General features: G+C 35.4%; 1 long non-coding RNA gene across 2 annotated transcripts in view; it reads right to left on the bottom strand.

Annotated features, from left to right (window-relative positions):
* LOC131509113 (uncharacterized) overlaps nucleotides 1-23,798 on the bottom strand; it is a 116,068-nt gene that overhangs the window by 59,236 nt on the left and 33,034 nt on the right. The window contains exon 2 of one of the 2 annotated variants that reach the window (XR_009260295.1): nucleotides 5,896-6,388. The exons of the other annotated variant lie outside the window; for it this stretch is intronic. This is a non-coding gene — a long non-coding RNA (uncharacterized LOC131509113). Of the gene's footprint in view, nucleotides 1-5,895; nucleotides 6,389-23,798 lie in introns of those variants that run through there. 2 annotated transcript variants of the gene reach the window in all.

Here is a 23,798-nt window from a genome sequence, read left to right as displayed (position 1 = left end):
TGAGGAACAGCTTTTTGGAATAGACACTATGAATTCACATTGTACTGATTCAGTCTATCCTCTGGAAAGCTTCAAGTCAAATTATCAACCACCTTGAACATATGTTCAGAGCCATTTGACATCTCATAATTCTTTTATTCTAATCTTATATTTGGCTGCATTTAATTTTTCTACCTTTTTTATTGTTCTGTAATGTATCTTGATCCATTTTATTCTTTATGGAAGCTCCCACTTTAAAACTCCAAATTCCATTATCCCACTTTCAGACTACAAACATTTATACTGCCATCACTTAATCTCCTATTATATCTGCTCTTTGACCTCATGGAATGCTTTATTTTATTTACTTGCTACTTTATAGATTCATTTCCTATTTTGGTAAAGTGACATCAAGATCTCTTATCACCCAAGCCTGAGACCTGGGAACAATCTTAAGTGTCTCTCTCCAAAGTCCCTTACCTCCAAATGTCATTAAATTCTTTCATTTCCACCTCTTTAAAATCTTGAGAACTTGTCTTTTCCCTCCTCACAACATTTCTTCCCTGTGCTATTACAGTAGTCTCCTAATTTGGGTCTATTACTTCAAGTCATCTTCACCAATTCTTTTCCATACTGTTACCAGAGTTACTTTTTCAAAGCATGAATCATCGTAAATCATATTTATCAACTTAGAATTCCTCAGTCTTCCCACTGTCTGCAGGACAAAGCCCAACTTTCAGCATGCCATACACAGCCCCTCATGATTGATCCCTAACTATTTCCCCCTAAATGCTGTGAAACCCTCTACTTTAGCGTGGCTAAGTATTTCATTGTTCCAAGGGTAGCATACTACTCCTTAGCTTTGGCCTTTTGTATATGCAGAACTTTTCTCTGGAATAGCCTCCCTGATGCCTCTACAACCACAGTTCTATGTGGTGAGTTTTTAATTCTTTGTTAGTGCCATTTATACTAACAAAGCCTGTACTCTCCTGACATTTATATCTTCAGTACCTAATAAAATTTCTTTCTTCCTCTCTAGCCTCCTATCTGTCCTATTGATCTCTTTTGTGCCCATGTTTCAACCATACAGGATTTCTGGTCCTTGTCCTCTTCTTCTCCCATGTAACACTTTCATATATGGTATTTCTCTTGATTGTAATGTTTTCTTGCTCTTCTTTTCACCTCTACTGTTCATACTTTTTTTTTTCCAGATATGCACCTCTGTCATGATAAGCAAAGACCTCCATGTGACCAAATCAAATGGAAACTTTTCTGCCCTCATCATGATCTCCTAGAAATATTTAATAAAATATGTAATTTTATTAAACATCTTTATCTTTTTTTCTGAAAAAAATATATATACTCTTTTTTCCTCCTACCTCATGGGCCATTTCTCTTGACTTCTTTTTCTGGTTCTGTCTTTACCCCAAAATCTATTTGCTGGAATTTTCCAGGACTGAGTGCTTGGTCCCATTTTCCTCTCTTATTATGGATTCTCATAGGTGATTTCAGCAATGTTCACGACTTAAAGTACCAGATGAGGATCTTCATCCATAAGTATCTATTCTAAGATCCAAAGTTAAAAGTATAGTATCTTACATGTCATCTGTACTTGGATGTTTTAGACATACTCAAAGTTAACATGGTAAAAAACAGTTATTTAGTTCTCTTTTCCAGAAAACCTGATATCCCTGACTTTCTTCACTCAACAAATGAAATCATCATCCACCCAATTACTAAAGCAGAACCCTGGAAATTTCATTGTTCTAATGCCAAAGGTATTTCAAATTCATCTAATTCTCTCCATCTTATTTTCTATGGTCTTTCCTCGATTTCTTTAACATCCTCCATATTGGCCTTCCTGTTCTCCTCTTGGCTTCCTCCTCTCCATTCTCCATGCAAAAACTGAAGTTACCTTCTTAAAACCCAAGTCATATTATGTCACTCCTATTAAGGTCTACAGTAGTTCCCCAATGAGAGTAAAATATGCATTTTTTTAACCATGATCTTTGTAGGGATATAACCTCTCCAGTTTCATCCAATTCCATTCTTTCCATCACTTGCTCACTAGACTAATAATGCTCATGTTTTCTCAGTTCCTGGAGCAGACCCATGTATTCCCTGCCTCAGGGTCTTTGCCTTTGCTACTCCTATGCCAGGAACTTCCCTTCTCCAAACATAAAAATGTTTAGATATTTATTCCTCATTTCACAGCTTGGATTTTGCTCTTTTGAGAATACTCTTCTGACCTCCTTTAGCAGATCTAGATTTCCTTGTAATTTGTTTATTCACTACCTATCACTTCTTATAGTTGCCAACTTGTAATTTATTTGCTTACATGTTATGTCTTCCTCACAAAGTTTTAAGCTCCGTGAAGACAGTGGTTGCTTCAATATTGCATCTCCAATTCTAGCATGGTACCAGAGTAAGTACTTAATAAATATTTGTTAAATGAGTGACACTCTCAACTTAAACATCATTTCTTCCAAGAAGCCTATGATTCTTGCAGCCATAGTAGATCTACTCATTATATGGCCTGTAGCCCTCTCTACTTCCTCATAATAGTTTACTTTTTTATAATTACTGTTTATCTTCCATGTTCGATGGTAATGATATGGGCCCTATATGTTCGTTTTACTGTGTTATCCCCAGCACCTTGCACAGTGGCTGCAGTATGGCAAATGTTTCATAAATGTTTGAGTAGTAAAGGAATATTTGGTACACCTTAGAAGCTTATTAATTTTTTTGTTGTCTGAATGAATTGATTGAATAAAAATTGGTAATGGTGACTTAGAGACTTTTTTTAAATGGTAGAAATGTTAAGTGTTAACAAGATCTCACATTGAGTTGGAGCTTAGAGAAGATTGTGATTCGATCCTTATGACCCAGATAATGTTTTCTCTGTCTCTAAAAACAGATACAGTCATATCAATCTAAAAGAAGTGTTTGGTAATTTACATAAAATAAGAGCATTGGCTCAGATAGAGTAAGAAGTGATGAAGAATATGCCTTATTAAGCAAAAACTCTTTGTTAGTACCAAGTCAAAAGAACATACAAAGCTCAGCCATGTTGACAGTTGATTCCCTTTGAAAGGCAGAATATTAGATCTAAACCATTCATCATGAACAGAAAATACAAACTGAAAAATAAAAATTATCACAACAAAAAATAACAACATGGAAAAATAAAGTCCTAGAGCAAGAAACTTCAAAACATGTTCTGCTGCTAAAATGGTGTGGGAAGTGGGAGCAGGGAAATAGTTCCCCAGTGAAACAAGTGCAAGAAACACTGGATTGAACAAAATCATAACTATGTCTTTCCTGAGAATTTTTCAAAGCTTCTAATATACTATAGTGCCTTGGGGCCTATCAATGGAAGTGCATGGAATGATTTTTTTCCCCCTAGATCTATTTGGCCATCAAATCATTTTTGCACAAAATATCTAGTGGAATTGATCTGGAAAGAATTAGTCTTAGTACTGAAAGCAACCTTCCGTTAGCAGAGATTTAGTTCAGTTTTATTAGAAGACAACTGAAATAGTCATTCTTAGATTATTAAAAGGGGATTTTCTCAACTAGGCAATTATTTGAATGTATTGCCTGTGATTATTCAGGAATAGATACTGATGTTTCTGTATGTGAAGAGAATGCAAGTCATTCTATTAAGGAGAGGGAGTGTAGAGGGATAATGGATTGTTGGGAAGAAAGGTGAGAATCGTGAAAACAGTGTACAGATATACCTTAAATGCTTAATAAAAGAGTGGGGCAATCAAAACTGTAATAATCTTCATCCAATCTTTGACAGAGCCTAATTCATACATTTCAAAGTCATTAAAGAGTTCAATATAAGGTAAGTTAATGGAGACTTCATGATCTGTTGACCTTATTACATCATTAAAAGATCACATTTTGGCCTGAAAATAGCAGATTCCTTCTCAATGATTCACATTACCCAGAAGTCTAGGGTTTACTGGAATTCTTAATAAAAATTACAAATCTCTTTGCAATAAATTTCGAATAGTGGTTCTTGATAACTTTAAGTACAGTTTGCCATTAAACTTGCCCATTATCTATCAATTATTGCTTACCTTTTATTTTGTTTTGATTTTAATCTTTTTCCTTCATCTTTGTAAGTAGTATAGAACCTCCACTCTCAGTTCATTCATCATCACCCAAGAAGTTGATTTTAGTTTTTGGCATAAAAAGCCCATATGGTGTCCTTAAGTGTTGCTTATTTACCCTGAGAGTGCTTCATTGTGTGGCTTTCTCAGATAGGACTCAGCACTCATCAGATAACGAATCCTTCTTCTCAAAGAAATTGGCTTTCTCATCTCAAACCAGTTTGTAAACTCCCTTTCCCTTTATTTCACTGCTTTTTCCCCCTTTCAAAGCCTTGAAAAAAGTAGAAAAAAGAATAAATATTTCTTTCTTCCTTGTAACTGTATTTTTTAAAGATAACACCATTTTTTCCTACATAAAGTGATACATGCTCTTCTTAAACAGATTCAACAATATAGAGAAACACAAAGAGACAATTCATCCAGAATTTTATCACCTTGAAATGACCAGTGTTACATCTGGGAAGGATTTCCCCAGATATATCTGTCTATGTATACACAGAAGGAAAGAGAAAGGGAGCCAAATATAATTTTATAATAATTGAATGATAGTCTACATGTTTTAAAAATAAAAAGTATTAATGTTTAATTCTATTTGAATGTAACAGAACAAGAAACAAAAGGAACTGAAGGAATTATTAAACTTGAGACAAATGTTTCTTTTTGCCAAAGTATTTTCAATTATTTAAAATAGAAGAAAATAATAAGGAAAAATATGTAAGTATGAAGCATTTTATTTTATTTTTTTTAATTTTTTTTAACGTTTATTTATTTTTGAGACAGAGAGAGACAGAGCATGAGTGGGGGAGGGGCAGAGAGAGAGGGAGACACAGAATCTGAAGCAGGCTCCAGGTTCCGAGCTGTCAGCACAGAGCCCGATGCGGGGCTCGAACTCACGGACCATGAGATCATGACCTGAGCTGAAGTCGGACGCTTAACCCAGGCGCCCCAAGTATGAAGCATTTTAAATTCCATATCTACCCTTGGTCTGGATAGCTCTCCATGAAAGATGGAGAGGTGAATTCTTTCACACTTGCTTCGCCTCCTATTCCTTTCTCCTGAGTGTTGTCCATCTTACTACATCAGTGTCATACTTGACACCTGTGCTGAGTATAGCACTGTATAATACTGTTGTGTCTTTTTTCAGAACATACAAACTGGTCTTGGTTTATCCCATTCATAATGTGTTGCTTTCTTTCTTCTACTCCTTCCTTCCATATTTCCTAATGCCTTCATAAATTACTGCTATTACAATCTAATTCCTTATATGTGGGTGGGCTGTGATGTATGACTGGTGTCCTTATAAGAAGCCATCAGGACACAGACAATACAGATTGAGGACATAGAGAGAAGTCAGCCCTCTGCCAACCAAGGGAAAGAAGCCTCAGAAGAAACCAAACATGCTGACACTTTGATCTTAGACTTCTAGGCTTCAGAACTGTGAGAAAATGAATTTCTGTTGTTTAAGCCACCCTATCTGTGGTATTTTGTTATGGCAGCCTGAGCAATACAGGTAATACACTATCAACCTATCTTACCACTGATGATGTGAACCATGATTTTTTACCCCAGGTAGTTTTTTTTTTTCTAGTTTCTCTGTAGTAAATTGCTTTTTCCTTCTCTGTTCTTTTGAAGGAAGTTACTAAGTGTAGCCCACACAGGAGGGGTCAGGAGTGGATTGAGGGAGAGTTTGGCTCCACCTTCTGGGTAGAAAGTACCATTTGGAATTCTGTAAGAAAGATTTATTTGTCTTTTCTCCTCATTTATTTATTTATTCACTTGTTTATTTATATCAATATTAACTCATGTCTTTTTATTTTATACTTTGGGTTATAATCCAGTACAAATTTATTCATTTTTTTTTTTTGCTCAAATTGTTATGGCTTTGGCCACAGGGAACTCTTTCAGCTCACCTTATATCCTTTTGACATGTATCCATAGTTGTGTTTTTAATTTTTTAGCACTTTTTCTTTTTCTGTCATTACATGATGGCCAGGGTCAACTTGTACTTTTCCTGCCCCAACTCTAGAATTAGTCAGTTTTCTAAGGAGCCCTGCGTCATTTTATAGGAGAAACTAAGATTGGGTGCTAGATGGAACAAGTTATTTTAAATACAGTCTTGTAGGACTTTTATAAAGGTGTTCTCCATGCATCAATTACCATTTCTTTGTTGAATTTGTTCTCAATCATTCAGGGAAGGCCTGTTTTTCTCTCCTTGATGTAAAGGGCAAAGTTTCTTGGTATTTTGTGTTTCTTTCTTATTTACTGGAACACAAGGTCTGTAAGAAGCTCTGCAAGAAAGAAGGGAGGTTTCACAATCAAATAATTTTGAATGTGTAGGGTATCACAAAGCTTCTGGAAATTTGGCATTCTACACAGATGAATAACTAAGAGTTTCTCAAAATGTTTGTGTGGTAAAAGAATTCAGTTAACCTAGTTTAACCCAATTTTTTCCAAGTTTATTTGACCATAGATACCACCTTTTTTGGAATATGTATTGGCATCTTATAGGATTTGTGTTCCTTGGAATTCACTTGGGACAGGCCAAACATAATACTATGACTTGGAAGCCCCTGTAGCTATGCTGTACAGTACTTGAAAGAAGTGTTTTCTTTTAAATGCACCAAGGCTAGAATGAAAATAATCCTTCTAAAGTGCTATGATTGAATGGCCTTTTCATGAGAGTGCTACATCTGTTTCTTTCATTTCCTTGAGCACCAATCCCTCCCGCTCTGCTGAGCTCAGGCTAAATATAGGTTCTCTATCCAGTATGGTGCATGTGGGGTTGAGAATAATTTTCTCATCTGTCTCACCCAGATCATTTCTCCATAGCTCTGACAACATGATTTCCAAGTGCTATTTTCCTTATAGACCTCTAAGAGATCTGTTCTGAGAGAGAGTATACCATAACTATAAAGTTAAAGAAAAATGATGGATAATTTTTATAAATTCACTGAAATTAGGACCATAAAGTCAATAAAATCTTGATCGATAAAAATGCAACTGATTAGAAAAACCAATTACCCAGAATTCTTTCCCTGCAATAGTTAGAGGAGTTAGAGAGAAGACAGCAAAATAAATTGATATCAGAAAAATTGGCTTCAATTTAACTTTTAGTTCAAATACATACTAAAGAATTTTCCTATAGAACAGTGACATAAAATTAGAATAGAACCATTTTTTTATTAATGATAATATAATAAACAACATTTCAAGTTACTGTTTTTTAGTTTGTAATTAATAAATATCTTGTATGAGATACTTTGAGGCTATGTAAATATCCTGTTCCCCATTAAATTTTCACCCCCTAGTTTTAGCATCCATTGACGATTTTTGCCTGACTCAATTATTGTGTTGATGGTTGCCAAATGATTTTCTATCATTCCTTTTTCATTTAATGGCTGGCATTCTATGATAAGAAAGAGCATTTCTTTCATATTGTCTAATTGATTGATTAATATCAGCATATACTCATGGATTCTTATTTAATGGGTTTTAACTTGTTAAGGCAATTATTTTGATGCTTAAATTGTCCCAGATTTAATTAGTGGGACACTTTTAAGCTGACTCTTATGATCTTTTGACATGTTTCCATTCTTATTTAAGTACTTTATTACTGTCCTGCAGTGTAAGATGTTTCACTTACTGGCTTCATAGTTTGTATTGTGGAACTTCTTGGCCTTTGCTGTCCCTTTATGATACCCTTTGTCTCTACAAGGACATCATAATGCTTAGTTAACTTTATCTTCACCGGCTTCTGGATCCTCCTTTGTGCTTCCAGTATCCCTGCTTGGATGTGTTCTGTATCATCTATTTTGAAGCCTATCAGTTATTGTCTTTGCTTTCTTAAATCTACCATGGCATGGGATTCTGTATGATGCTGCACCCTTTGGGCCTTTATTAAGTAGTGGTTGATTGATGGTCATATACAGAAAAGCTTGCTGCATTGTAAACCTCAGGAAGAATAGCAGGCTAAAAAATGACTTAACCTTTCCAATTGTTAGCACCACAAGGACCTGCAGGGCACATGATTTTGGATGAGGATCCTAGGATCATTAATTGTCAGAGTAGGACACCTGTAGTTGAGGAAAATGTATTTGTACTTGCTGAACACAAGACTAATGTAGCAAAAAAGTATTTACCATTGAAATATAGCTTAATCAAGCATTTTGTATTTACTTATACTCTATTTATATTTGATATCACTGCTGTTCCTCCCACCTGCCATTCCCACTTGGATAGCCTCCCTTCTCATTATCCTCATTTTGTTCAGTCATCTTTTGACTCAAAGTTGGCCAGAATTCAATGGGTAGTGGTTTCTATCTTCAGGCAAGAGAATGAAGAGAAAAGAGGAAGAAAAGACAAAAATAATAGAGAACATGTTTAAAGGGTATGAGGCTATGCACCTAAGCACCTACAGTTGCTGCTTAGCAAGCAATATTGGTGCAAGAAAGGAAAGATGTGTTTGGGATTGGCAACACTAAAGATGGTCTGGTGTTAGACTCGTAGAGATAATATTGTTGGCACTTTCTTCATGTTCTCTCCAATGCTGTAGGTTCATTACCAAAAGAAAATACCTTTCATGTAATTCTGGGAATTCTTCAAAACAAAGCAGGGCAAGGTATATTTTAATGTAAAGTGTGCAGATACTGGAATTTGTAGAAGTTGCTATTTCCACTCATTGGCTTTGAGACGTTGAGCAAGACCATGAACATCAGTTTCTTCATGTTAAAATGGCAATAATAATATCTATTGTATTATATTATTGTAAGGCCTAGAGACTATATGTGCACAAAGCTTAGAGTAGAATGCTAACACATAGTAGGTGCTTAACAAATACTGCTGCTAGATTAGCAGATCCTAGAATTCCATGCCAGTAAGAATCCTCTAAGGGTATTATTTTTAAAACAAAATGAGACAAACAGGCCTCCAAGCTTTTCCTTGAAGATTCTTACTCAGTCATTCTGGGAAGAGAGCTGGAAATATCTTCTTTTCTTTTTAAAAATTCTTTTAATGAATACTTGAGGCTATCTTCAGTGAAGGTGAGCAAACCTATAACAATAGCCAGTGCAGCATGGGCCTATCGAAGAGGAGGTTGTCAGGACCGATGAAACCAATACCCATATGATTATACTGCCCATGGTCTACTTCTCACCCATAGTTTTTCTAAGCTCCTGTCCTCTTTCTATTCCACTGCCCACTTCATATGTTGTACATGCCTTTGAAACTGGAATATCCAAATTGAACTTGGGCTTTCCTTTATCATTTACCTTTCAAAGAAGGAAACTCCTCTTTGTTTCCATTTTTGGGAAGAAGCACAGCCATCTTTCTAGTTTTCTAACTGATATGAGAGGGACATCTTCCATTCCTGCTCCATCTCTTCCAAAATGATCTCCTGCCTTCAGTCTTACTCATCTCAACTTAATAGCAGAGTGATCTTTCATATGAGGGGTGCCTGAGTGGCTTAGTCAATTGAGAGCCCGGCTCTTGATTTTGGCCCTGGTCATGATCTCACAGTTGTGGGATTGGGATTGACTCCCGTGTGAGATTCGGGGTGCGGAGCCTGCTTGGTATTCTCTCTCTCTCCCTGTGACCCTCTCCTCACTTTGTGCATATGCTCTCACTGTCTCTAAAGTAAATTTTTAATAGAATAAAATAAAATAAAATAAAATAAAATAAAATAAAATAAAATAAGATACAAAACTAGCCATGTTTGGAAATTTTTATTACAAACTTGAGAATAAAATTCAAAGTCCTCATGGAGGCATTTGAGGTCTTTTATGATCTGACCTTAGGCTGTCTCTTTTAGGCTCACTTTCTACAATATTCCTTCCTTTCCCTTCTCTCCAAATAAACCATATTACTTGCTTCTTCCCACCAGTGTTAAGACCTCACAACTACTTGACTTTGCTGTTGGGTGGCCTTTTTCTGGAATTATATATTAGCTGCTACATTTTACCTAACTCCTGTAAACTCCTCTACTCTTAGTTTTTTAGATATCTTCCAAGTATCCTAGAAGGTTCAGATCAAGTATTACATGCTCCTGGAGCTTTTCTGAGGCCCCTTTCCTCACATCTGTTAATCCTTCTCCTGTGATCTTCCTGTTTCTATAGCTTTGATACTGCTTTATTTTAAGCATCAATTTTCTAATTTCCTTTAGGCTGATATTACTCCAAGGAGAATAATTATATTTTAATCTTCTCTCTTTTCTCAGTTGTTTGAAAAGTTGTGATATATGGAAGGCACCTACTAAATATTTGTTGAGTGAATGATTAGGAACCATATAATGATTTCTTTTTTTTTTTTTTTTTTTTTTTTTACTAACAATTCACACTTAACAATCAGGCATAGTAACATTTACCAATTATTAAGATCTCACCCTAATTACAATTACATAGATTTATCTTTATCTCAGACACATTCTGAGAGTAGAGTAGGATATTTCCCTTACAGATCCTATAAAATATAGATTATCGTCATTTTTATCCTCATAAACTTTGGAAATGAGAAGTGGAAATGTTTCAGAGATTATTTCTTAATTCTGTTTCAGCAGATGTGGGGAAGGATAGCCTGGATTTCATCTGCCCCACTTAGTGTGCCTTACTTCATGGATCATCCAATCACTAGTGACAACATACAGTTAATTATATCTTCCTGTCACTAATGTGAGTAGACATACTCTGTCAGTAGAAACAGCTCAGGGGAAATGATTCAGAAAGAAAAAAATCACAAATTTTTACACAAATATCCAGGCAGTGAGTGTGTCGTTATTGATTTTTACTGATGATCAAAATGACTGATTTGTATTGTCACTGTCCTTTGCATAAATGGGAATGATATATAGACCTTAATGATTTGTATGTGAACTTCTGAGGAAAATACCTCAGAATGCAGAAGTGATGGTGAGTTTAAATGTCTTGTTAGGTCATTTCCAGGAAAGCCTTTTTCTCTAATTTGAATGTTATTCATCTTCTGGAAGCAAACAGAAGTTTCATTATAACAATATTCATTATAACATGGACTTCAGGCTAGCAATGGTATTCTTTTGATCTATTCAAGGAGGCTTAGAATATGGAGTATATCATAGTAACACACAATATTACTTAATTGCATGAATCCATTATATTAAAAAGTATTTTACAAGAAGACTTTCCATAAAGGCTTTCCTATATAGGGTAGAGGTAGAGATAGTATCTGTCTTGTTTACTAATATACTCATGTACTAATAGTATTAAAGTGATCCTGTAATATGCTTGTGTGTATGAACATACATTAATTGGAGAATGGATGAATTCAATTTATGATGGCTGAAGTCAAGGATAAAGAAGAATGAAGAAATTTATTAGGCATCCTCTATAATTTTCCAACTAAAAGTAATAATTTAAGTATTAATGAAACATGTGAATTAATAATGGACTAGCAGTGAACATCAGTAACTAATCTGTGTTCACATTGCACAAAATTGTGTACATTTTACTTTTACATCAGATTGCTAAGATCAGATAACACTTCCTCTAGGAACCTTTTATTTATTAAGACAAAAAACTTGATTTAGACACACTCAGTTTTGCTTTCTGATGAAAAGAAGGATTTAATTTATTTGTTCTCCCTGCTGCAGTTAGTCAACACAGTTTGAGCTTAAAAAATGAAAGAAACACTTACATAATAGAGCTTTAAATGATAAGAACATTTCTTTACTAATTCAAAAGGACATTGTTAATGAATAGAACGAAAGTCTTAAGATTTTTTCTTCCCCCACACAAGTAGATCAGCTTTAACATTCTACAGAAGACTCAGATTTCTAATTTTTCCAAGCTCATTAGACTTTAATGGTCCCTTATCACTGTTGGCATTGTCAGGGATTGGACAAAAGTCCAGCCAAGCTGCACATTAATTAGGCAAAGACATGAATGTCCTCCTCACAGCTTCTGCATATACAGCTGTGTGCCAGCTCCTACCAGAAAGCAGAATAGCAAGAGTTAGACATTTTCTAAATTTTACATTTTAAATGGGAAATGTTTTACATGGGAAATTTTAACACTTTCAGCAAATTTTAAGATTATGGAAGGAAGGTAGTCATACATTTTCTCCCCAGTTACTTCCTCCATAGTCATTCTCAAAGCAGTAGGCAGAGAACTGGCTAACATGTTTTGAATTCACAAAACCAAGGGCATTCTTCATTCATTTCTGAATTAATCCCCTTGCATCCATAAATTCTGAGAGGAAAACCAAAATTTGGAATTTTATTATCATGGTCAGAGACTGATTAGTGCTTATTAGTACTCTCTCAACTCTCTCAAGCAAGGAATAGAAACTAAACTCAAAGCGGATTTGGTGAAACGGAAATAAGTGGTTCACATAATAAAATTATAAAAAGAGCAAGAATGAAGTCACTGTAGGGAATGATGGGAACAAGGAATTTGTATGTTTCAGGATTTGTGCTCTCATCCTCTTTCTCCCTCCCGTTCTCCCACCTCCCACTCCTAGCTCTTTTCCTCTTTTGTTTTCAGTTCTAAGTCAGTTTTTGCCATAAAATAAAGGTTTTGCCCTCCAGGAGCTCCAGAGTTCCCTTATGTAGCTTTGTATCTAGAGAGGAAAGATGCTTCTCTCTGAACTTCAGTTGGGAAATATTCAAAGGAAAAAGCAAACAAAAGAAAAAGAGAACAGGAATGGTCTCTGACTAGTCACTTAAAAATGCCTTGGGCCAGAGCAAATATTGACAAACACAAAAGTAAAGATTCAGATTATGCTTCTATTCTGAGAGATAATCTTTTATTAGTTTATAATCCTATGTGATGCTTAGAAGTCACTGTAAAGAAAACCGTAATTCCAAAAAACAGAAAGATACACTTTTTTAAATATTTATTTATTTATTTATTTATTTATTTATTTATTTATTTTTATTTTATTTTTTTTAAATATGAAGTTTATTGTCAAATTGGTTTCCGTACAACACCCAGTGCTCATCCCAACAGGTGCTCTCCTCAATACCCATCACCCACCCACCCACCCACCCCCGCCCCCGCCCCCATCAACCCTCAGATTGTTCTCAGTTTTTAAGAGTCTTTTATGGTTTGGCTCCCTCCCTCTCTAACTTTTTTAATTTAAAGAAAGTTAATGACGTTATGAAGAAACAGTACATTACTTTTTAAAAACGTGAACAGATGGGGGCACCTGGGTGGCTCAGTCGGTTAAGCGTCTGACTTCAGCTCAGATCATTATCTCATGGTTCATGAGTTCGAGCCCCGAATTGGGCTCTGTGCTGACAGCTCAGAGCCTGGAACCTGCTTCGGATTCTGTGTCTCCCTCTCTCTCTCTCTGCCCCTCGCCACTCACACTCTGTCTCTCTCTCACTCAAGAATCAATAAACATTAAACAAAAAATTTTTAAAGTGAACAGATGAATTACGAGATAATAAAGTATAATATAATTCCTCTAACTGAATTTGCTTAGAGTTGGAAAAACTGGTAGAGATCTTAGTCATTTGTTCCTGACATGCCCTTCTTATCCTCTACCCTGCCATACAAATTTGTTTATCATTCTTTAGTTTATTGAGAAGCATTAGCAAGTAGTGGTGTTCCAGAGGCCTAATGGTATAAAGACCTATATTAGTCATGTGGCAGCTGAATATACAAATGAAATCAGAAAGAACTCAAGAGTGGCAGAAAAATTCTTAGGGATTCTGAATCTTCCTTATCCCAGATTCAATACTAAACATCTGACGTTACATCCTTGGGAAAGAAGTTATGACTGGTCAGCGAACTGACTGATGGCTCTCCTGGTTTTAATTTCATTGCCATTAAAAAATATCTCCTTGGAGGCAACTGGGTGGTTCAGTCAGTTTAGTGTCCAACTTTGGTTCAGTTCCTGATCTCATTTGTGAGTTTGTGCTGACAGCTCAATGTAGAGACTGGAGCCTACATTGAATTCTGTGTCTCCCTCTCTCTCTGTCCCTCCCCCACTCAAACACAGACACACACACACACACACACACACACACACACACACACACACTTTCTCTCTCTCTCAAAAATAAATAAACATTAAAAACGGAATTAAAAAAACAATCTCCTTAGATTTGGGAATATTGTTATTTAGTTAATTTTAAATTTCCCATGTTCCCTCCCCCAAAGAGACTATGGATTGAGAAAGGCAACAAATGGAAAATTAATGTAGGTTTTTCCTGTAATTGATAAATAGCTTAGATCATGGAGGAATCTATCCATTGTCTATTTTGAATATCAGAGGTGGAGACCAGATTCTGGGAACATAAACAACATAAACAACTTAATTCCTCTTTTCATTGTGCTTCCACAGAATAGGGAGGGGTTGACATTTGAGAACAGACAGCAAGATATTGCAATGGAGGCCTCTTAAAACTTAAAGAAAGAAAAGTCTTGTTTTTGGTTTTGCTTTTTTCTATGCAAGGTTAGGCCAGGACAGTATTCAAGTGTCAAGGTATGGGGACATCTATGTCTAATAAAATTTCCTGTCAGCCTTCAGGTAAGATTTGTCCCTTCTACTCAAGTCCAAGATTTAAGAGACATTGTTATTAGAAGGATGGGTGCTGGTACCTTCACCAATAACATTTAGTGAAGGTTTATTATGTGACAGGAGTTAAGGTATTTAAAGGAGATCAAAGAAAGAGATGATGCAATCCTGTGTTTTAAAAAGCTTAATTTTTTAGTGACAGAAGTAGACAAAAATTCATGATAAAGTAGTACAAATATATACAGGATGCAGTCTGGGCAGAGCTGAGAAAATCAATTCTATATGCGGTAAAAAGATATCAGAATTTACAGAAGAAGATGCATTTGGGCTGAGTCCAAAGATGAGTAGGCATTTGCCAGGGAGGCCAGAAGAAAGCATTCCAGACTGAGCAAGCAGAATCAGCAAAAGTGTGAACTATTAAGGTCCATTAGGGGAACTGTCAGCATTTCCTCATGCCTGGCATGTAGAGTAATGGTGAAGATCTGTAAGGTCTAATACCAGGTCAGAATCCTGGATTTTTTTTTCCCTATGGAAAAAGTAAGCTGATCAAGATTTGGGTTTTCTTAAAGATCACTTAAGAGCACTTTGGAGGATTGATTGAGAATGACAAGATTTGAAGCGAGCATGTAAATTAGGAGGCAATTGTACGAGTCTAGGTGTGACAGTGAAGTGGTCTGGTCTCGGTTTAGGCAGGGATGGATGGTTAGGCTTGTTTACCTGTAAATATTAGCATTTTTTTGGTTATTGTTAATGTCATAGAATTGTCTAGTATCTTGTTACATTTTTTTATTTCTTTGATGATCATTAATGGCTATTTACATTCTTTGTGTTTTTTCTCATGTTCTGTGTCTTTCCTCCCATCCCCCCATTTGAGGTGGTGTTGGACAGAAACTACCAGCTATTACTGGTATCTTTTCCCTTTCCTTAGTTGGGAATGAGCCCACACATTTTATCTGGACACATAGTTATTGAGATAAAAACAAGTTCCAGGCTTCTTGGTAGCTGGAGTGGCCCTGTGACTGTTTTCTGGCTAATGGAATATGATCAGTATTGATGTGTGTGATGTCTGGGTCCATAAAAAGAGTGAGGTGTTGTCTACTGTCTTTCCCCCTTCCTTTTCAGCTGGAATAAGGGCATTTTGGCAGAAACTGGAGCAGCCATTATAGCCTACAAAATAGAAGATGTATGTTAAGAATAATAGAATCACAAGCTAGAAGGAGCCTGGTGCTTACCACCATCCCATGGAGCTGCTATGTCAGCTCTGATATGCTCATGCTCGGATTGCAACATGAGGAAGAAGTTAATTTCTATATTTCTTAAGTCACTGTCATTTGATCAGCTGGCATAGCCATGATGCCTTTATCCTTACCAATATAAGGTGTTTGAATTGTGGTTTTTAATTTATAAGAATTCTGTATGTGTGTATGCATATAATTTTATTTATACATCTCATGAAGTATATGAATAATTTTTTGTTATAAATGTGCAAAAAATTTTCCTATTTTGTGCTTTTCCTTTTACATTTCTAACTTTCTTTTTTTAGCAGTTAAGACTCAAAAACCATTTCTTCTGGAAACGATTGTAATTTTCCTTCTTAGATGATTATTTTTTCTCCTTTGTTTCTTCTTTCACCCTTACATATATATATTTCTTAAAGTTCTGTCCTTCAGTATCTTCTTGCTTAAAAAGATTATCTCTCTGAATCTTTATCTCCATGAAGTATTTCAAAAATTGTTATTGCTCACGTACGTATGAGTCTGAAATGCAGTTCTCTCATCTCAATCCCTCTTCTCAGCTTCTTCCACTAACTTCCAAGGTGCTGCTAGCACTGTGTATTTAACATGTCCATTATCATATTTTTGTCCTCACTCCAGATCACACCCTTCTCCTTACATCCCAGTTTTCATTAGTGGTATCAACATTCTCTAAGGTACCCAGACTTAAAACCCTGGAGTCATACCATTCTCTTCCTTCATTCCTTATACTCCGGCAGGTGTGAAAATCTATATATGCTCTCTTTGAGTGATTTCTTTACTTCTCTCAGACTCTACTACAAATACCCTAATTCAGGCTCCAAAATTTGTTAAGTCCTTGGCTAGATAACTGGTAAGGTTTTTGTTTTTGGGTTTTTTTTGTTTGTTTGTTTTTTGTTTTTTTATAATGGATCCAACCACCTTGGCTTTCTGTAATTGAAGTAAAATCCTTGGCAAACATTATATGGAAATGGCTACATAGTAAATATTTTTGTTTGGGGGTCATACAGTCTCTGTTGCAACTACTTGATTCTATCCTTATTGTATGAAAGCAGCCATAGACCATTCTTAAATCAATGGGTGTGGCTGTGTTCTAATAAGATTGTGTTTACAAAATTGGCAGTGTCTGGGTTGGCTCAGAAGCAACTGTTTGCTAACTTGTGTGCTAGACCTATAAAGAAGAAGACAATTCCTGGCCCCCAGATAACTTGTAATTTGGACAATTTATGCAAAACATAAAGAAGCATATCAGTAAATGACCAGAATTATGACCCATTTCATTGCTGTTGTAAATGCAAATGTTGTGAAGCCAATGAAATGGATAATATAACAACAAAGGACTAAGAATTCTCTTTAATATTGGGTGGTCAGGGAAAGATTCTCTGAGAAGGAAGAAGCAAGTCAAAGGCCCTGTACTGTGAAGAAGATTGGTTTATATAAGTAACTTGTTAGTAGAGGAAGAGATAAGAGAGATTTCTAGTGTTGGCAGGACCTCGTGGAGGCCTTGTACAAAGACCATGGTAAGGTTTTGGGGTGCTGTTCTATATCCAGTAGAAAATTTCTAGAAGATTTTAAGGAGGGAAGTGAGAAGTTTTTATTACCTTTAGAATCTATTATAAGAGGGTTGAGACATGGCGGGAGACCAATTAGAAGGATATTGTAATGGTAGTAGTTCAGTCACAGATGGAGTACACTTTATGTGAATCTGTCATTAATATGGTTGCAGTGGAGATGAGGGGAAATAGACTCAGAATATATTCTGTAGGAAGACTAATACAACTCGGTTCTATTAGTTTGAATGCAGCAAGTGAACGAAGAAAAAAAATAAGACTGATTTCTAATTTTTCTTGAATAATAGGGCAGTGATTTTTATTGAGCCCAGGAAGAATTAGGGAAATGTTTGGAGAAAGGTGGGCACAGGGGAGATCAAGAGACTCTTGACTATGTTGTGGCAAATGCTGCCTAGATGAGAAGAGGGATACGAGTTAGATTTTGTGAGAGAGAGGTGATTGGCTTTGACAACAGTGATTTTAGCAGAGTGCTTAAGCAGCCCAAGGCCCATGTATGGTGAGTGAAGAAGAGAATGGTCATAAGGGAGTATAGGCATCAAGTATCGATACATTTCTTGAGAATTATTGTTTTAACTATTAGTTATAGTACCTAACAAGGTGCTCTATGCATATGGGATTCTAAGTAATATTTGTTAGTTGCTAGTAACAATATGAGTGCTTGAGCAACAGAATGAAGATGGTAGCTCTCAGTATTTTAAAGAAAACAGAGGACAATTATAGACATTCCATTCTTGGTAAGAAGCTATAACAAGTCTGTGAAAAATTAATGTGTAATCATATGAAGAATCACAGTGTACTGGCTGGAAAGCATTATGGCCTTTAGGACAATATTTGTATTGACTATGTTCTTTCTTTGCAATAGTGGCATACTATCGACTAGTGAGAAAAAGTAGATAGCCTGTATCCTTCATTGCGAACTTCAACTCATTTCTTTATTCAAAAAATAACATCTAAGAATAATTTTAAAAAGAAAAAAATAATAACATCTGAACATCTACTCTCTGTAACACTGAACTAAGCAAAAGATTTTAATGTCTTTGATAGTCATATCTTCAGATGGTGAAGGCATGGGTTAGGTCCCAAATGAAGAAGGCATCCACATTATACTGGAAGTGATATATTTCCCAGAAGGGATCATCTTAGTTTTATAAATAACCATTTGATGATGCAGTTGAAATGGTGTGCTCTAGAGTTCTGTGGGAATCACTAACATTTCAAAAGACCAAAACAGCATTCGAAATGATGACAAATCACAATGTAAATTTTGGAGGAGGTGAGAATCACAAACCTGGAAACAACCATATTGGTACTGACTGGGAACGGCATGTACACATTGCAGTAGAGTGGATGGTAGGGTTGCAAAGATGAATAAATGAAGATCTCTGAATTTGAGGAATTAAGCATAAGATTTACAGAGGAAAATAGTAAGGAGTAATATCTGAAGGATAAATTAGGATTACATTTGTGGAGTGTATTAAAAAGCACGATAAGAAGTTTGGACTTTATTCAGTGGTCAGTGGGGAATCTGTGAAGATTTTTGAACAAGAGAGTAACAAGATGGTAATTATACTTTAGAAAGATTAATTCAGCAGAACTCTCAATCAGAGAGAGAATGACAACACAGAAGCTGGGAAATAAATTAGGTTGTTAATTTCATTTAATATCCCTATATGTCCAAATACATATCTGGTTACACTATTACTATCTCCTTTTATAAAAATGAAAATATTTTTTAAATATCTTGCAGCCAGCTATAAAATATGTGTTAAAATGAAAATAAAAATATTCTTGTACTGTCCCACTTTTATTTTGAGTTTACTTATTGATTAGTACTCACTAACCAGATTGATTAGTAATCTAGTAGATTACTGCTATCCTATGTGCTTGACAAATTTATCATTGATACGATGACCCTATGGGGAAGGAGTTTTCACTCATTTTCTACTCAGGTGGAAACTTAAGTCTATAAAAATCTGAGTTCACCTAGTTAAGGAATCAAACCCAGTTCTGTTTCACTCCAGAGCCTATGCCTTTATTTTAAACACTTCATCATTAGATTTCACTGGAGAGATAGTTTGCTCCCCAAAATTCATATTAAAAATAAGCTTTTTTAGTAGTTTCTTACTAAAAACTCTGGGAACACCAAGTCAAACATTTTTTATTGTTACTAAATTTGTTGGTTTCTTCCAAGTTTAATTTTGAAATTAAAATTGATTTTCTTTTTCCTCATGAGATTGTGAATTTATATCACACAAGTATGGGATTATGTGGGGTTTTAGAGATATATTTGAAACCATTTCAGCGTCTGCCAATTTATATAAATAGGTCCTGCAAGTCCATGTGACATTAAATAATGGTCAAGTTACACGACTGGGTTCTTGAGATTGTGGCTGCCTTTTTCTGAAGAACATAAAGGTTATTTTTAGAACTAGTGTTTATTTCACAGTTAGGAGTCTTTTTTTTTTTTAACAAAATTTTACACTCTGAAAACCTTTTCTAGGTGGAATTGAAGGGAAAAAATGAATAGTGAAAACGAAAATATTTAGTGAAAATCTGTGAATACCAATGGACTGACTTCTCTTTTTATAATTCTTTATGTTACATTATGAAACCATTCCTGGAATTGCTCTGAAAGAAGGGGCATAACACTAAGGATTGTAGATGACTTAAAGCTTTTGTTCACTTTTTCTGTCTTTGTGGGTATCCTTTGAAGTTATACCACACACAAGAAACAATAGCCAAATACATTTCTTAATTCCTTGACAAGCTAGAATTTTCTGAAATCAGAGTTTCCCTGAAAAGCTAGACCCAGAAACTTTGTACTCACTATTCCCTGGGATTTAGAACACCTGAGTCTTTCAGACAGACTCTAAATTTCCTTGCCCAGTCACTCTCATGGAGCTGGAGGTACCCACCAATCCACAGGGAGAGACACTAAAACAGAGAGGGCCTGTATCGGCATCTTTGCCTTGGTGAGAAACACTTTCGTGTCTGCTCTCTACAAGGGGGATAAAAAACAAAAAACAAAAAACCAAAAAAAAAAAAAAACCAAGATAAATGTTGTAACAAAAAGAAGGTGTAAATCCTCTTGGCAGATGATACGAAAGGGAAGAAAGGCTCCCATGTGGTTGCTTTTCAAGGCACAGTAACACTATCATTTGGAAAGCACAAAGACTGTCTCAGACTCTAATCAATTATATCACCAACCCTCCTTTGGTGAGGAGTTAATAAGGGATCATATATAGTGTTGAAAGAAGTCTCTGTAATATGCCTTTAAGTGGGAAAAAGGTGTGAAACATCTATTCTCATAATAGCAGAGGTGCTTTATAAGGCCAAAACATGAGCAAAGGGAAGAATGGTCCCTGTTAGACAACCGTACTCAATGCAGTGATACTGAGAGTTGTCTTAAAAATTTAGCCAAGCATAATAAAGGCATTCAAAATATATAATGCCCGTATACAATAAAACTTTGGTTTGTGAGCATAATTTGTTCCAGAAATATGCTTGTAGTCCAAAGCACTTGTACGTCAAAGTGAATTTCGAGAACCATTGGCTCAGTTGTGATCATGTGACATTTGGTGTTACATACTATTCATATTCTGAGACATTGCTCGCTTATCAAGTTAAAATTTATTAGAAATGTTTGCTCATCTTGCAGAATACTTACAGAACAAGTTACTTACAATCCAAGTTTTTACTGTAATTATATTTTACCTATTTAAGAGGTAAAATGTAAAATAAGAAAAATGGGGGGAAGTGAGTAAAATGGATAGTTATGGCACTTAAGCATTGAAAACACAACAAACTTTCTGCAGAAGTAAATAATTAATTTTCAGCCAAATATGTTAGACACAAAGAATTATCTAGATAGAAGAAATAGCCATCAAGGTAGCTATTAATAGTAATTACCATATATTGACAACAGTGCCAAGCCCCTGGTTAAGGCCTTTTACTGCTTTATCTAATTTAACCCTGGAGAATCATATACAATATAAGTCATTAGTATTCTTATTTTACAGTGGAAAAATAGAGACTTAACAAGGTTAAAAAACAAAAACAGAAACAAAAACAAAAAACTTGGCCAAAGTCACACAGAACACAGCAAACACAGGAGCTAGGGCTGATGGATATAAGTTTCAACACTAGTATCAGCTAGTTTGAGCGATTTAACATATTTATCAGACTTGAAAAAAGTTTCAGCAAAAGGTGTAAAGGCGGAAAATGTCTGTGAAATTAATTCTGAGAACTCTTAATAAAAGAGAAGACAAGTATTCTATTGGTTAACTTAAAAGGATTTTCTAAGAAAGCTTCCTGGGAGAAAGACTCTTGAATTTTCTTTCTGTGCATGAATTTAAGGAAAGTTCACATGTTTGTAAAGTCTAATGTACAGTTTCAACCACCATGGCTACAAATGTGAGTAATTTCTGCAGATATCCACAATACTCACGATGATACAAAACAGAAGGAAAAAGTTAATGTCAAAGCAGCTATTTCTAGGTTTTCAGAGATAAGCTTCCAGATGAATGCAATATGCTTGAGCCAATAATGCTCCCAGCAAAACAAATTAAATTTCATTAGGTCTTTTCAGGCCTCAGGACAAGTGATAATTCTGGGTGATACTGGTCTCATGCAATATCATGCTTCATGGCCCAGGACCATAGAAATGCAAAGGATCACTGGACTATGTGTTTTATCAGAACCTTGGGCATAAAATTTAGATCTGCATGGTTACAGAAAAGGGCACACTCCAGAGAAGTTAACAATTTATGTATAGGAGCTATACATTTCTTCTAAGTGTATGTAGGTTATCTGAACTTTTCAAATGACTGAATCTTCAAGGCAATCATCATCGCTAGCTTCTAAAATGCTCCTGGCAGAGTCCTAAAGTGATAGTGGCAGATATGGCCAACGCTCCAGTAATTATTACCCGGTCTTCCCAGTGAAGCACTAGGCTCTTGTTTCTAAATATGTTAGGAGACATCAGTTATTTCATTATGGAATGTTTAAAAGGCAACAGTAGTAATAGTGATAACAATAGTCGAGTATTGGTAATAATAATAGTAGTTTAAAATGACTGAAGCCATAATATGCCAACTATGAAAGAAATTGTATAACTTGGCAAATAATTTTTAAGCATAACTAAATGTAGATCAAACTGCTGCATACAGTGATTTCATTAATCTATTCTGCTCAGTAAATTAAGTGACAGAGATACGATGATAACAGTGCAAATAGAGTCCTATAGGGAGTTTACAACCAAGGAAAAGAGACTATAAACTAGTAAAAAAAACACATTGCTTAATTAATGATAAAAATTATACATTAGAAAAAATAGTGCAATCCAAAGAAAGCTATGTGATACAAAGCAGAGAACTCAATTCTTGCCACTCTTGACAATGTGGTCACAAATGTCTCTGGTGAAGTAACATTTTTGCTTGCCAGAAACCTAAGCACACAGAACAGTGAATTACAAAGGCTCTAAGGCATGCTACAAGCAATGGGAACAGTCAATGGTTTTGAAGGAGATTGAAGGTTTGAATAACATTTTCAAGATCAGTCTGACTGCCAAGAGAACATGGGTGATGATGGGATCATTTATATTAATGAGGAGGATTCAGACAGGAATAAAACTTGTGTTCTGTTTTGAACATTTTAGTTTGTGGTACTTATTATATAGTCATATAAAATGCCAGTAAACTCAGAGATATACAAATCTTGAGCTCAGAGATCATATGTGAGCATCACATAAAAGGTCAGAAAATACCATACAAAGAGACCTCAAGTAATTCACTTTTTAGTGATCTCATGAATCACACATTCCTCTATATGGCATGCTCTGAGATGCCATCTTAGAAGGAGAGGCAAGGAGAGAAGACCACCTGAGGAACTGAGTTAATCCTAGGAAATCTAACATTCCCTTAGTTACTATTTGAAATATGATAAATGTTAATTATATTAGGCATTTAGTGAATTTTTCCCTGCTAAAGGTTGGGTGGACTTGTATGGAAGTACAGATAATCTATAAAAAAATAAAGGAATTTGCTTTTTCTTGAAATACACAGATTGTAGTGTGAATTAAATTTGCATCCTCACTCTACATTGTAGAACAATTACTCTGGTTAAGGAAACTTCTTTTCTTTCACAAATCACTTCTCTTGATGAAATATAAGGACTAGGTAGGCACTCAAGCCCCAGGAGAGGGCATTGGCCGGGGTGGAAGGATGAACTTTGACACGGGTGCATTTGATTATGATATTGCCTTGATTTTGTCACTTATTTCATGTAGATTAGAAACACATGATATATTAATTCTTACAAGCTGCACTACTGATCTTCAGCACAGGCAGAGAGTCAAGTTAATGCAGTTTTTCTAGGTTGGCACAAAT

Source organism: Neofelis nebulosa, chromosome 4 (genome assembly GCF_028018385.1).
Source record: "Neofelis nebulosa isolate mNeoNeb1 chromosome 4, mNeoNeb1.pri, whole genome shotgun sequence".
In the NCBI taxonomy this organism is placed as follows: Eukaryota; Metazoa; Chordata; class Mammalia; order Carnivora; family Felidae; genus Neofelis; species Neofelis nebulosa.
The sequence above is the reverse complement of the archived record's forward strand: the minus strand, read 5'-3'. Positions and strand labels throughout refer to the sequence as shown.